Source organism: Rhincodon typus, chromosome 2, assembly GCF_021869965.1.
Source record: "Rhincodon typus isolate 14 chromosome 2, sRhiTyp1.1, whole genome shotgun sequence".
NCBI classification, from domain to species: Eukaryota; Metazoa; Chordata; class Chondrichthyes; order Orectolobiformes; family Rhincodontidae; genus Rhincodon; species Rhincodon typus.
The window spans coordinates 30,081,332-30,095,854 of record NC_063333.1 but is presented as its reverse complement, the minus strand read 5'-3'; the positions used below and the strand labels follow the sequence as shown (position 1 = coordinate 30,095,854).

Below are 14,523 nucleotides of genomic sequence, written 5' to 3'. Positions count from 1 at the left end.
GGGTCAGAGCAGATTGGATGGACCAAATGGCCTCTTTCTGCATTGTCAGAATCCCATGATTCTTGGACTTACATTCGCTTCTGAGCATCTCCCATGAGATGCTATGGCTGCCTACTGCTTAAAATTATTGTTGGGTTCCCGCGAAAGTGGTCGCAGATATGAAATTTTTGCCTGCAGATGTTGATTAACTGGTTACTTATTTTTTGGCACAAGTAGGTGAATTTGCAAAAATACTGATTTTGTGGATAAAGAGGAATGACTGTACTTTCCTTCTCTGATCTGTAAACTGGTGTATTTGTAGTTTTCACAGCCAGTTCTTCTTTTTTTATTTGCAGAAAGCAATTGCAGCACAAAGTGATGAAAAGCAAGCAAGTGTTACTAGAGTGAAACTGCAAAGCACAGGCTTATTTCCTCAGAGACTCGTGCTGTCAACCCTGTAAAATATTAGCATAGAAACATTTTATTAACTATTTCTCTCTCTACAAATGCTGCCAGATTTGCTGAGTGTTTCTAGCTTTTTCTGTTTCAGTATTTTCAGCATTTTGGCTTTGTACAACACTGAAGTCTGATTCCACTGCCACACCAATCTCATCCATTTCCACCATAAAAAACAAAATTTACCTAATTTTTCACTTGACACTAAGTAACTAAATAATGTTGAAAAAGGAAGATAAAGATACCTTCCTGCCTTTTTATGAAACAAGGTATCCACGGAACATTGAAACACCGATTATATTACAGCCATTAATCTGGCTTGAAAAACAACAGTTCTTCTAAAAAGTATTTGTCCTACATATACCACCAGAAGAACAGACTTTGGATTCTAAATAAAACTAAACTTTTCTAAGAGTTTTGTGGTTGCCTGAAACAGTACTTTCTATATGATGAAAAATGTCAGGTGTCATACAACATCAGGCCATAGCCCAACAGGGTTATTTGAAATCACAGGCTTTCAAAGTGCTGCTCCTTTATCAGGTGAAGCATATGGTGAAATGCAGAGAGCTTCCAAATCTCTAATTTGACCAAAGATAATGTTAGCAAACAATATTTTTAAACTACTTGCTTCCAGTGCACGTGACCTAGCAGACTAACTCAATGTTTCCCCTGCAGTTCAATTTCAAAAAAAAAATTGATAATTAAACAAAAGTTGTCTGCAGCAAAATAGTTTCTTTGACATCACTGCTAAGGGTTTACAGTACGCAGATTATGTTAAACTGACTGCCTTTAGTTTCTTACTTTGTGTCTTTTCCTTTCTTGAAAAGGGGAGTCATAGAGCTCTACAGCATGGAAACAGACCCTTCGGTCCAACTTGCCTGGCTTCTGCCTATTCAGCGTCTCCCTATAGCACAAATTCTCCAACCCTGGCAACGTCCTTGTAAATCTTTTCTGAACCCTTTCAAGTTTCACAACATCCTCCCTACAACAGGGAGACTAGAATTGCACGCAGTACAGGTAGTTCTGCTATGACGCATGTTTCATTAACGCGAATTGGCTGTAACGCGATTGATTAATGGCAAATGCTGTTTGTATAACGCGAACTTGCTGCTGTACAGATATAGCAGTTTTCTGTAGCGATTTCCCTATAATGTGATTTTCTATAGCGCAAGATCACATAAGAACGTAACTATCGCGTTACAAGAGAACTATCTGTATTGCAAAAGTGACCTAACCAATGTCCTGTACCACCGCAATGATCTCCCAACTCCTATACTCAATGCAATGATCAATAAAGGTAAGCATACCAAATGCTGCCTTCACTATGCTGTCTACCTGAGACTCTACTATCAAGGAAGTATGAACCTGCACTCCAAGATCTCTTTGCTCAGCAACACTCCCCAAGACCTTACCATTAAGTGTATGAGTCCTGCCCTGATTTGCCCCTCCAAAATTTGGCACCTCACATTTAAAGTAAACTCCATCTGCCACTCCTCAGCCCACTGGCCCATCTGATCAAGATCCTGTTGTACTTCAAGGTAACCTTCTTTGCTGTCCACTACACTAACCATATCTATGTTCACATCCAAATCATTTATGTAAAATGACAAAAAGCAGTGGACCCAGCACTGATCCTTGCAGCACACTGGTCACAGGCCTCCAGTCTGAAAAGCAACCCTCTACCAACACCCTGTCTTCTACTTTTGAGCCAGTTCTGTGTCCAAATGGCTAGTTCTCCCTGTATTCCATGTGACCTAACATTGCTAACCAGTCTGCCGTGAGGAACCTTGTCGAGTGCTTTACTGAAGTCCATATAGATGAGGTCTACCGCTCTGGCCTCAATCCTCTTTGTTACTTCTTCAAAAAGACTCATTCAAGTAAATGAGATAGGATTTCCCACACACAAAGCCATGTTGACTATCCCTAAGCAGTCCTTGCCTTTCCAAATACATGTAAATCCTGTCCCTCAGGATTCCCTCCAACAACTTGCCCACCACTGATGTCAGTCTCACCAGTCTATAGTTCCCTGGCTTTTCCTTACCACCTTTCCTAAATAGTGGCACCATGTTAGTCAACCTCCAGTCTTCTGGCACCTCACCTGTGGTTATCGATGATACAAATATCTCCGCAAGGGGTCCAGTAATCATTTCCCTAGCTTGCCACAGATTTCTAGGCTACACCCGATCAGGCCCCAGGAATTTATCCACCTTTATGCATTAAGACATCCAGCACCACCTCCTCTGTAATATGTACATTTTTCAAGATATTGCTATTTTGTTTAGTATACACCCCAACTCCTGCGGTTCCACACTAGGTGGCCTTGCTGATCTTTAAGGGGTCCCCTTCTCTCCCTAGTTATTCTTTTGCCCTTAACGTATTTGTAGAATCATTTCTTTAAGACCTTAGGATGAAGCTCACCAGGATCTGGGGACTTATCAGCTTTTAGCTCAAATAATTTTCACTGTACCTTTTCCAGGTGATTGTAAGATCTTCCCTGCCTTAGATTTGCAATTATTTGAGAGATATTATTTATGCCATCCAGAATGCAAATTATTTCCTTATTTTTCAAGGCTATGAAATAATCAATCAATCCAATTTTAATTGGACATTACCAGATCTAGAATATCTTGTGCTTGGTTGGCTCTAGAACATACTGCTAGAAGAAAATGTCCCAAAAACTTCTGATAAGCTCATCTTCCAGATTTCTTTTGTCAACCTGATCCATCCAAAACATGTAGATTATAACCACCCATGATTATTACTGCATGTTTCTCAAAACCCCCCACTACTATATCCTGTATATCTGGAACCTGTAAACTACTCCCATAGGTGACTTCTTACTTTTCCTATATCAGTTGCACATCTCATCCTTTCAAGCTAAGGTCATCTCTCCTTACTGTACAAACAGCATCCTTATTGGAGTGACTGCACCTCTTTTTCCTAGGTTCCTGTCTTTCTGAAATATCAAATAATCAATTCCCAGGCTTGGTCACCCTGCAATCATGCCTCTGTAATGGCTATATGTTTTTATCTGTGTGTTAGGAATTCACCCATTTTCTTATGAATATTGCATCCTTTTAGATAAAGACCCTTAGCTGGTGGTGCACTCATTCATAGTACTGTGGAATAAAACAAAGCATTTGACACAAAGGTCCACCACATCCACATTGATCATCAACAAATCAGAGGTGGAAAACTACACTTTGGTAAAACTGATATTTTCTAGTCAGTAGAAGAAAATTAAAGAAAATGATGGACAATTCATTCGTTAAGCAGGAATTACAAATAACAATGATTACGATGGTGAGAACTGAATAGAAAACATGGCTGAAATAATTTATCTGGACAAGAGAACATAGCTAGGAGAGAGACTAGATAAAAAATACACAATTACAAGCTAAGGCAAAATAAATATTTTGATGAGGCATTTTAATTTATTTTAATTTGAAGCATTTAAGACTGAGATAGATAAATGCTTGATTAGTAATGGGGATCAAAGGTAATGGGGAGAAAGCAGGAGAATTGAGTTGAGAAACACATCAGCTGTGATCAAATGGCAGAACAAACTTGATGGGCTGAATGGCAATTCTACACGTATATCTTATGGTCTAATATGAGCACTTTTGCAAATACTTAACAATAAAGTCCGAGTGGAACCAGGATATCATATTTCAAAAACAAATCTTCAAGTCACCCGAATGACAGTTAAACATAACTAGGAAAATGTTTTTGATAATTTGATTAAACCTCAATACTTTACAACACATCTGAAGCACAACAATAACTCAATTTATGCATGCCACTTGGTCACATCTACATAGAAACTGGGAGGAGGCGGCCAGTGGGACTTTCCAAACTACTCCATCATTCAACGTGACCATGGCGGATCCTCTACCTCAATATCAAATTCCTGCTTTCTCCCCATTCTCCGTAATGCCTTTAAAATCTAAAAATGTGTCTCTTTCTTGAATATATTCGGTGAGTTGACCTCTACAGCCTTCCGTGGTGCAGAATTCCACAGGATGCATCACAGCTTGGTACGGCAACTGCGCTGCCCAAGACCATAAGAAATTACAGAGATTTGTGAACACAGCCCAGTCCATTACAAAAAGTAGTCTTCCTTCCACTGACTCTGTCTGTACTTCCCGCTGCCTCTGGAAAGCAACCAACATAGCCAAAGACCCCTTCCACCCCGGTAATACTCTGTTTCACTTGGAAGACGCAGAAATTTGAAAACACATACCAACTGGTTTAAGAACAGGGCAGTATAGTGGCTCAGTCGTTAGCACTGCTGCCTCACAGTACCAGGGACCCGGGTTCGATTCCACCCTTAAATGACATTCTCCCTGTGTCTGCTTGGTTTCCTCCAAGTGCTCCAGTTTCTTCCCGCAGTCCAAGGATGTGCAGGTTAGATGGATTGGCCTTGCTAAGTTGCCCATAGCATCCATGGATGGGTAGGCTAGGTGGGTTAGCCATGGGAAATTCAGGGTTACAGGGGATGGGGTGGTCTGGGTAGGCTGCTCTTCAGAGGGTTGATGTGGACTCGATGGGCTGAATGGCCTGTTTCCATACTGTAGGGATTCCATGATTCCCCATTGTTATCAGACGTATGCACTGACTTCATGTATTAGAGTTAATCTTTCTCTGCACCTTCTCTGTAGCTGTAACGCTATACTCTGCATTTTGTTCAATTACCCTGATGTAGATATGTAAGGTATGATTTGTCTAGTTAGCAATCAAAACAATACTTTTCACTGTATATCAGTATGTGACAATAAATCAAATCAAATCTTTGAATGTAGAGTTTTCTTCATCTCAGTGCTAAATAGCCTTCACCATATCCTGAGTGTGTCCCCTTGTTCTAGACTCCTCAACCAGGGAAAATAAACATTCTTCCTGCATCTAGCCTGTTTAGCCCTGATAGAATCTTATACATTACCATCAGATCCCCTCTCATCCTTCTAAACTCTACTGAAAACTGGCCCAGTCAAACTAATCTCTCTTCATAGGACATTCCTGCCATCCCTGATATCAGCCTAGTGAACCTCCACTGCCTTCTGTCCATGGCAAGTATATCCTTTCTTAGGAAGGGAGACCAAAACTGCACACCATACTTTGGGTATGGTCTTGCCAAAGCCCAGTATAACTATAGTAAGATATCCCTACTTCATTGCAACAGGATTTGAGTTCAGAAGTTCAATATACTATTTTCCTTCCCAATTGATTGCTACATCTGCCTGTCTACTTTCATTGACTATTGTACAAGGACAACCGGATCCCTTTGTACATCCACATTTCCCGACATATTGCCATTTAAATAACACTTTTCTCCATTTTTCACACCAATGTGTACAACATCACATTCCATCACTTGTACAGCATCTGCCATGTGCTTGTCCACTTTTCTCAATGGTCACGTTACATTGCTGAGCTATTTCACATTTTACAGTGACTAATCTAATTGCAGAGCAAGATCAGCAGCATGACTTCAAATTTCTGGTCATCAATGATGCTTGATGTTGGGGAAAGTTAATGCAGAAATGCAAAACTAGAACTACTGATGCTACAGTTGGAATTGCAGCAGCTGAATTGTAAAAGCAACATTAGGACTCCGGTTTAAAAGCAATTTGTTGAAGCTTTAACTCTGCTCAAATGCATAATTTTACAGTTTTATTTTCCACCTGGAGCATTCAACTCACTTAGAACGAACATACTTACAAAATATCTTTATCATAGATTTTGGCCAGCAAGATGAAGGAAAAGAAAGCAACTACACATTAACAACAAACCCTACCTTCTATTAATCATTGCCATTTGCCATTAGCCATTAATTCCCAATCTAATGTTATCATAGAAACACAAAAACTACAGCAGTTGAAGAAAAAGCCCTCCACTACAATTTTGGCAACAAAAAGTGAATGATCAATGTGATCTTACACATATTACTCCCATTTCAGGATTTAAATAAGAGGAAAATGAACAAAAGGTCTGTTTGAAGATGGTGGCTTCTGAAATTTTTGAAGGGGTGAAGAATTTAAGCAGTGAAGGTATTTAGGTGAAGAATTAGAGAGACCAGTGATATCAGTTGATTGTTCTGCCCAAGTGCAGCAGATGAGAGATGAACATACGGACTAACATTAGGAGATTGAAGACATGGGCTGAGATGGAAACTAATTTGGCAGGACACAAAGTTGACAGATTATCAAGGACAGGAAGGATGTGGTGGCAGACATTTTAAGCAGCCGTAATTTTTTCAGTGTGGAGTTTGGAAGACTATTAGACAGTGACACAGAACTCTAAAGCCTTGACCAACTACGGTTGAGTGAGTTGATCATTGGTTAAAGTTTTGAGAATACCTCAGGTTTTGACAGATCAATGTAATAAAGGAGAGCAGCAGAATCAAAGGTGCCATCTTTTTGTCGTACAATTCAACAAAAGCTCAAAATGTCTGTTCAGGAACCTTTCACATCTGCCTAAGGTATAGTCAAAAAGCATTAAAGGAGTTGAACCAGCCAGCACTTGTTTCTCAATCAATTCTAGCAATAGGCCAACTCTTATTTATCTCATTGATGCTCGTGACCTATCACTTTTCTCAACAAAACATGAAAAAACACGTTGATGGCTAAGACTCAGTCATACAACACGGAAAAGACCCTTGAGTCCAATAAGTCAGAGTCACAGTCCACGTCAACCATGTTCCCAAACCAAACTAGTCCCACTGATATGCAGAGATAGTAGGAACTGCAGATGCTGCAAAACCTGAGATAACAAGGTGTAGAGCTGGATGAACACAGCAGGCCAAGCAGCATCGTAGGAGCAGGAAGGCTGACGTTTCGGGCCTAGGGTCTAGGCCCGAAACGTCAGTCTTCCTGCTCGGCCTGCTGTGTTCATCCAGCTCTACACCTTGTTATCTCACTGATATGCATTTGGCTCATATCCCTCTAAACCTTTCCTATTCATGTACTAATCCAAATGTCTTTTAAATATCGTAACTGTACCTGCATCAACCACTTCTTCTGGCAGTCCATTCCACACACAAACCACCGTTTTTGTTTAAAAATAAAGTTGCCCCTCATGTCCTTTTTAAATCTTTTTCCTCACCTTAAAAATATGGCCCTTAGTTTTGAAATCCCCCACCCTAGGGAAAAAAAACCCTTGTTATTCTTCTAATCTACGTCCCTCAAGATTTTATAAACCCCTTTTAAGGTCACTCCTCAACCTACGCTCCAGTGAAGAGTCCCAACCTATCTTTGTAACTCAAACCTTCCATTCCTGGCAAATCTTTTCTGAACCCTCTCCAATTTAAAAATATCCTTCTTATAGCAGGGTGACCAGAACTGCATACTTCAGAAGAGGCCTCACCAATGACATGACATTTCAACTCCTATACTCAAAAGGAGTGAGCAATGAAGACGAATGTGCTAAATGCCTTCTTAATCACCATGTCTACATGAGATGCATTATGTACCTGAACCCCTAGGTGTCTCTGTTCTATATCACCACCCAGACCCCTACCACTAATTATATAAGTTCTGCCCTTGTATGTTTTAACAAAATGCAGTACCTTGCCTATATCTAAATTAAACTCCATCTACCACTCCTCAGCCCATTGACCCAATTGATCAAGATCTCTTTGTAATCTTAACATTCTTCACGGTCCACTATACCACCAATTTTGGTGTCATACACAAACTTACTAACCATATTTCCTAAAATTTCATCCAAATCGTTACTAAGTGACAAATAAAAGTAGAAAATACCGATCCCTGCGGAACACCGTTGGTCACAGGCCTCCAGTCCGAAAAACAACCCTCAAACCACCTTTTGTCTCTGACTGTCAAACCAATTTTGTATCCAGTTGGTAAGCTCTGCCGGAATCCTACGTGATCTAATTTTCTGATGCAGACTATGTGAAAGGCATGGGCTAAAGTGACTAAATACAACAGCACTTACGGATGCAGACAATAATGCAAGTGGGGAAGTGCAGGATTCATCAAATCAACAGTTAAGGACAAACATTTGCCAGGACACAAGCAAAATCTGTTCATCTCCAAATGATGTTACGGAATTCTTTCTCCCCTGCCATCACCCAAGGGATCAGGTGGTTTCTTGTCTCATTGAAATGACTAAACATCAAACATTAGGCAGGCCCCCCAACAAACCTAAGCAATAGCATACTGGTCCACCTATCAGCAGGTTACCCAATAACCCAGTCAAACAATAATGCTTGACAGAAATATATAGAAAGGAACCTTTGCGATATAGACATGACATTAGCTTTATCCAACAAATTGGTGTTTGCTCTTTTTACTTTGATTAAGCCTAAGCTTTTTGTTAGTCATTATAAAATATATTGTAAAAACATTTACCAGGTAATATTATAGCACAAGGTATTTCAAGACATAAACGGAAAATATATGCAAAAAATAACTGACTGATATCCTAGATTATGAACAGCTGTAGCAAGACACCCAAAGCAGAGATAATTTTCTGTTGTAAATATATAAAAAGGCATGGGATTTTAATTCTATATACTCTTAACATACACCAAATTGTGTATGCCACTTCTCAGCCCAAGCCAGGAAAAAAATACGCCCAGATCATGCTGCACGTGGACAAAGGCTACTTCAGCATCTGAGTCATGACTGATGTTGAACATAGTGGCATCATCAGCAAACATCCCTGTATCTGACCTAATGATGGAAGGAAGGAAGCAGCAGAGGATGGTTGGGCCCAGGACACAACCCTAACAAATTCCTGCAGTTATACCTAGACTGAGGTGACTGACAAACAACCCTCTTTTGTATTAGGTACTAACTTGCACAGTGGAATACTTTAGGTTTGATTTCCATAGACTCAAAATTTGTTTGTGTTCACTGATCCCACACACAGTACATGCTTAACATCAAGGGCAGTCAGTCTTACCCCACCTCTGGAGTTCAGCTCTCTTGTCTATGTTTGTATTAAGATGGAGATATTTGAAGAATTTACTCCTCCTATTAATTATTTAAGTGTCAATTGCCATTCACATTTGGATGTGACAGAACTGCAGAGATTAGATTTGATCCATTCATTGTAGAGTTGCTAGCACTTACCCAATGACAGATGTTAGACCAAGGGACCTACAGTTCCTGCTTTCTGTCTTGCTCCTTTGTTGAATGTGGCAACATATTAGCAAACTACTGAAACCCTTCTCCAATCCACTGAGTTCTGGAATATTTCAACCATGCATCCACGTAAAACCTCTGACACAGGTCACAGGTCATCGGGTCCTAGAAACATGTCTACCTTCAGTCCTATGAGTTTGCCAAATACCTCAAATTTTGTGAAAGAGACTTAAAAGATCTTTCTCTCCATTAGTACCTTGCTTATCTATTACCTTTGGGATTTTTACTGTGTCCTCCTTTGTGAACAGCAATGTAAAATATTGGTTTAAATTATGTGTCATTTCCTTGTTCCGTTATCAATTCCACAGATGAATCCTTTAAGGGTCCCACACCTACCTTTAAAACTAGATTGGTTGTTCCTTTCTGTTGGTTCCCGCACCACCTGCAACAAATCCAGTCTAGCAGCCATGTCCTTTTGAACTCAACCAGTTCAGTCAGTAGTGGCACTACTAAGCTACTGTTGGTGACAGATATTGAAGTTTCTGGCCCAGAGTATGTCCTTGTCATTGGTTCAACATGAAGTGCAGAGCAATCAGCAGGTGGTTTCCTTGTTTCTGTTGGACCTGATGCAATGAGACTTTGTTGAGTTCATGATCAATGTTGAGGACTCCCAAGAAAAAACTAGCCCCATTGTATACCATCATCTGTGATGGGCCTGTCCTGCCAGTGGGACAGGACATATCCAGTGGTGGTGCACTGGTATCCGAGACCTTGTCCATAAGCTACAATTCCATGAGTATGACTAAGACTATTACTCAACTAGCCCACGGGCCAACACTCAATTTTGGCACAAACCCTCACGTTAGTAAGAAGGACTTTGCATGGTTGATAGGGCTGTTCTTGCCATGGTCTTTTCTGGTATTTAGGTGGATGCCGGCTGATCCGTGTGTTTTTATTTCTCTTATATTGACTTGTGATGCAATGACTGTTTCACTTATGGCACGTGGCCCTAACTGACTACTCATATACAAGTTGAGATGGTGAGCTGCGGTAAGTTCATCAATAAAAAGGGAGACACAATACCTAGACAAAATTAAAAATACTGCAGATGCTGGAAATTTGAAACAAATACAAAGAATGCAGGAGAAACTCAGCAGATCTGGCAATATCGGCTGAGAAACAAAGTTAATGTTGAGTCCAGTATAACTCTTCTTCAGAATGGAGTATTGACTCCATGCTAGTAAAGGAAAAAATAGTTAGTCATTCAATCATCGGTGAACCCCTGCTGGGATTAGTCAGGAGTTGAGAGTCAGGCTTGAGCATTATATCGAAAATACACAAAGCTGGAGAAACCTAGTTGTACCACACCTGCTGAGTTTCTCCGGAATTCTATTTGTTACAGAATCAATACTACTGTTCTTACTGTCATTCCAGCCAAGATCAATTAATTGAAGAGATGATGCAGTAATTCTAGTACTTTTTCCATAGCTTCAATCTAGCAACCATCATTCATCAATGCACAGTACAGTACATAAGGTGGCAAAAAGCAATAGTATCTGCAGAATCAAGCAATGTTTTATAAAACTTGTTATATATTTTCTTGGGTTAAATTCTAAGAAACCTAAACTAAGTTTGTGGACAGAAAGTCAATAGTAAAACTGAATCCCTAAGTTTTCTGATCCATTTTGGAAGGTAGATTCACACTTCTCTAAACACAAATAAATCTTTAAAACTGAAATAAAATTAATCTTCCTCATTAATACAGAAACAAAATCTTGCTAAATCTCATTTCCTTATTTGTACATATGCGAATATGAAATATAAATAGGTCGCAGTCCATCATTTGCACAGCACAAAGCCTAAAAACGCCTGTTGTTTTATCATTTTTAGCATCTCTACAACACAGGGTATTTCACTATCTTAAAGAACCAAATGTCCCTAAAACTGTCCAAAGTTTGACTTTTTTTTCAACTAGTTAAAGCGGAGATGATTAATAAAAGGCAGTCAAACGGCAGTCATCTTGCCATGACTTTCAGACAAAAGACGAGGCAAAACAATATACACGCCCTAGGGGCACTAAAAAACAGATAGGTATGCAGCATTCTTCAGAACAAACTCTGGTTGTTTAGCTGCCACTAAGAACATTCAAGTTTATGTATCTGAAGGTAGAGATCGAGAATACAAATCAAAGCTAAAAGAAAACCACCTCTACATGGCACTGAGTTTTTTTTTGCGCGTGTGGGGAGGAGACAGGGTGTAAAAGGCTCAATCTGGCCGACAAAAAATGCCCAAATTCTGAATAGCAAAAATGTCCACGAAACAGTTGCCTCTCGAGTTCCAGTAGTAAACTGGACTCGACAGCATTCGGAGATTTATCACCCCGTCCCTCCGTGCCTGTGCATGTGTGAGAAAAAAAAGAGATATATTTAAAATAGCTGCATGTATCCCCACCCAAAAATAGGACATGTACTACATTCCTGCCCTTTTTGCGGCTGGAGATAGGAAGAGAAAAAAAGAATCTTCTGAGGATACCTCTGCCTCCCTCGCCCAAACTCAGGGGCTGGGGGCAGACACAAGACGGCGAAGAGCAGCCAGACTCCCACCGGCTTTTCTATTTAAGCTTATCTCCGGGCCGTCCCGCTTACCTTTAACACAAAAGTCTCTCAGACTAAGGATATTTACAGCCGTTAAGATTTATTCTGGCCCCGGCGGCGGTTATGCTTTGCAGACGTTCCCTCCTTTTAACGCTTCAAACAGCACTTTATCTTCGTGTTTTTTATTCTTTAAGCCTCCACCTCTAGCCCAGGCTCCGTTTCTTTTCTCCGGGACGTCGCTCCGTCCAGCGGTGGCGGCGGCTCCCTTGTCTCTCCGTCTCTCTCTCTCACTCAGTCAGTCACTCACTCACTCGCTCAGCCGAGCGGCTCCGAGCTCAGCCGAGCAGGGCCGCCGAATGATTCCCAAGGTCAGATGCGCGGCTCCGAATCCTTCCAATCTCAGTCGAGCGGTATTGCCGAATTGTTCCGAATTCAGCCGAGGAGCGCTGCCGCCCCGCCCCGGAAACCCATTCCAGACTGAAGACGTCATTGCGTGGGCGTGGCGGTGAGTGAAGGGTGATGTCATTGCGCAGTGGTGTTCTGCAGTGGAGGGGTGACCTAAGACCGCTTCACTGATCTGCACTTTGGATGGCATCTGGTACTGGCAAAGCTACAACTTTTTCCTCAACTATTCAGCTCAGGTCCATCAAAGAACACCCTGTTCAACACTACAAGGAAGAAAATAAAATCTCTGAAAGACTACAAAAATAACGTTTTGCTTGTTTCATTTAATTTGGAGACTTTTAAAATTCACCCACAGGGCATGGGCAGAGCTGGCAAGGCCAACCTTAGTTTTCTGTTCCTTGAGAGGGTGAGCTACCTTTTTAAAGTGCTGAAGCCCGTGTGGTGAGTTTGTTCCTATAAATGCTGTTCTGGGTAGGGAGTTCCAGGATTTTGACCTAGAGATCATGCAGAAATAAGTGCATATCAGCAAGCCATCTGATATGAAGGGGAACTTGAACGTGACAGTTCCCAACTGCTGCCCATGCTCTAAATGGTGGAGATTATTGATTTAGGAAATGCTGATAAGAGTTTTTACAGCAGGGAAGGAGACCCTTAGGTACAACAAAACATGGTGTTTCAAGAACTTATCTAAGTAGTTCTTATCTGTCTTGAAGGTTCCTTCCTTTAACACAAATTAAGTGTGATTTGTACAAGTTGTGTGAGTGAGCAAATACATGACAGCTGAAGTATAATGTGGATACATGTAAGGTTATCCATTTTGGGAACAAAAACAAAAAGTTGAATTATTACATGAATAATGATAGATTGGAAAATGGGGTGGTGCAACAAGGCCTGAATGTCTTTGTGCATGAGTCAATGAAAGTGAGCATTGGAGGTCCAGCAGTCAGCGAAGAAGGCAAATGGTACGTTTGGCCTTCATAGCAAGAGGATTTGAGTATAGGAGCAGGGGATGTCTTGCTGCATTGTACAGGGTTGTGATGAGACCACATCTGGAGTAATTTGGGCAGTTTTGGTTTCCTTATCTGAGGAAGGATGTTCTGGCTATGGAGGGAGTGCAATAAAGGTTTACCAGATTGATTGCTGGGATGGCAGGACTGACAAATAAAAACTGGATCACTTAGGACTATATTCACTGGCGTTTATAAGAATAAGGGGAGGGGGGTGTCTCACAGTAGCCTATAAATTCCAACATGACTGGACAGGATATATGCACGAAGGATATTTCCGATGCCTGGGTGGTCGCAAACTATAGATCACTATTCAAGGGTATGGGATAGGCCATTTAGGATTGAGATGTGCAGAAATGTTTTCATCCAGAGTGGTGAGCCTGTGGAGTTCTCTGCCACAGAAAGTGGTTGAATGTTTTCATGGAGTTAAGTATAGTTCTTTGGGCTAAAGGGATCAAAGGGTATGGGGAGAAAGCAGGAACCTTAGTTGGATGATCAGCCATGATCATGTTGAAAGGTGGAGCAGTGTCGAAGGGCCAAATGATCTACTTCAGCTTCTGTTTTCAATGTTTCTACATTTCAGGCAGTGAGTTTCAAATGCCCACATTCTTTTAATGAAAATATTTTCCTTCAAATCCCCTTTAAACCTTCTGCTCCTTACCTTAAACCTATGCTGCCCAGTTATTGATCCCTTTATTAAGGAGAAATGCTTTTCCCTATCTACCCTGTCAATGCCCCTCAGAACATTGTGCACCTCAATCAGAGTCCCCCTAATATCCTTCTCTCTGCTCTCGAGAAAATGCTGTCAGTCTATCTAGTCTCTCTTCTCACTTCAGCCCAGACAACAAACTAGTGAATCAGAGATAGTGGGAACTGCAGATGCTGGAGAATCCGAGACAACAAGGTGCAGGGCTGGATGAACACAGCAGGCCAAGCAGCATCTGCTCCTATGATGCTGCTTGGCCTGCTGTGTTC

At 41.0% G+C, this 14,523-nt stretch overlaps 1 protein-coding gene across 1 annotated transcript in view; it reads right to left on the bottom strand.

Moving 5' to 3' along the window:
• The window catches only part of LOC109934950 (integrin beta-1), an 83,771-nt gene extending 71,259 nt beyond the window's left edge, over positions 1–12,512 (bottom strand). The window contains exon 1 of the mRNA XM_020533631.2: positions 12,188–12,512. The gene's annotated coding sequence lies outside the window, so the exon portion shown is untranslated. The remainder of the gene's footprint in view (positions 1–12,187) is intronic.
• Between the last annotated feature and the right edge of the window lie 2,011 nt (positions 12,513–14,523).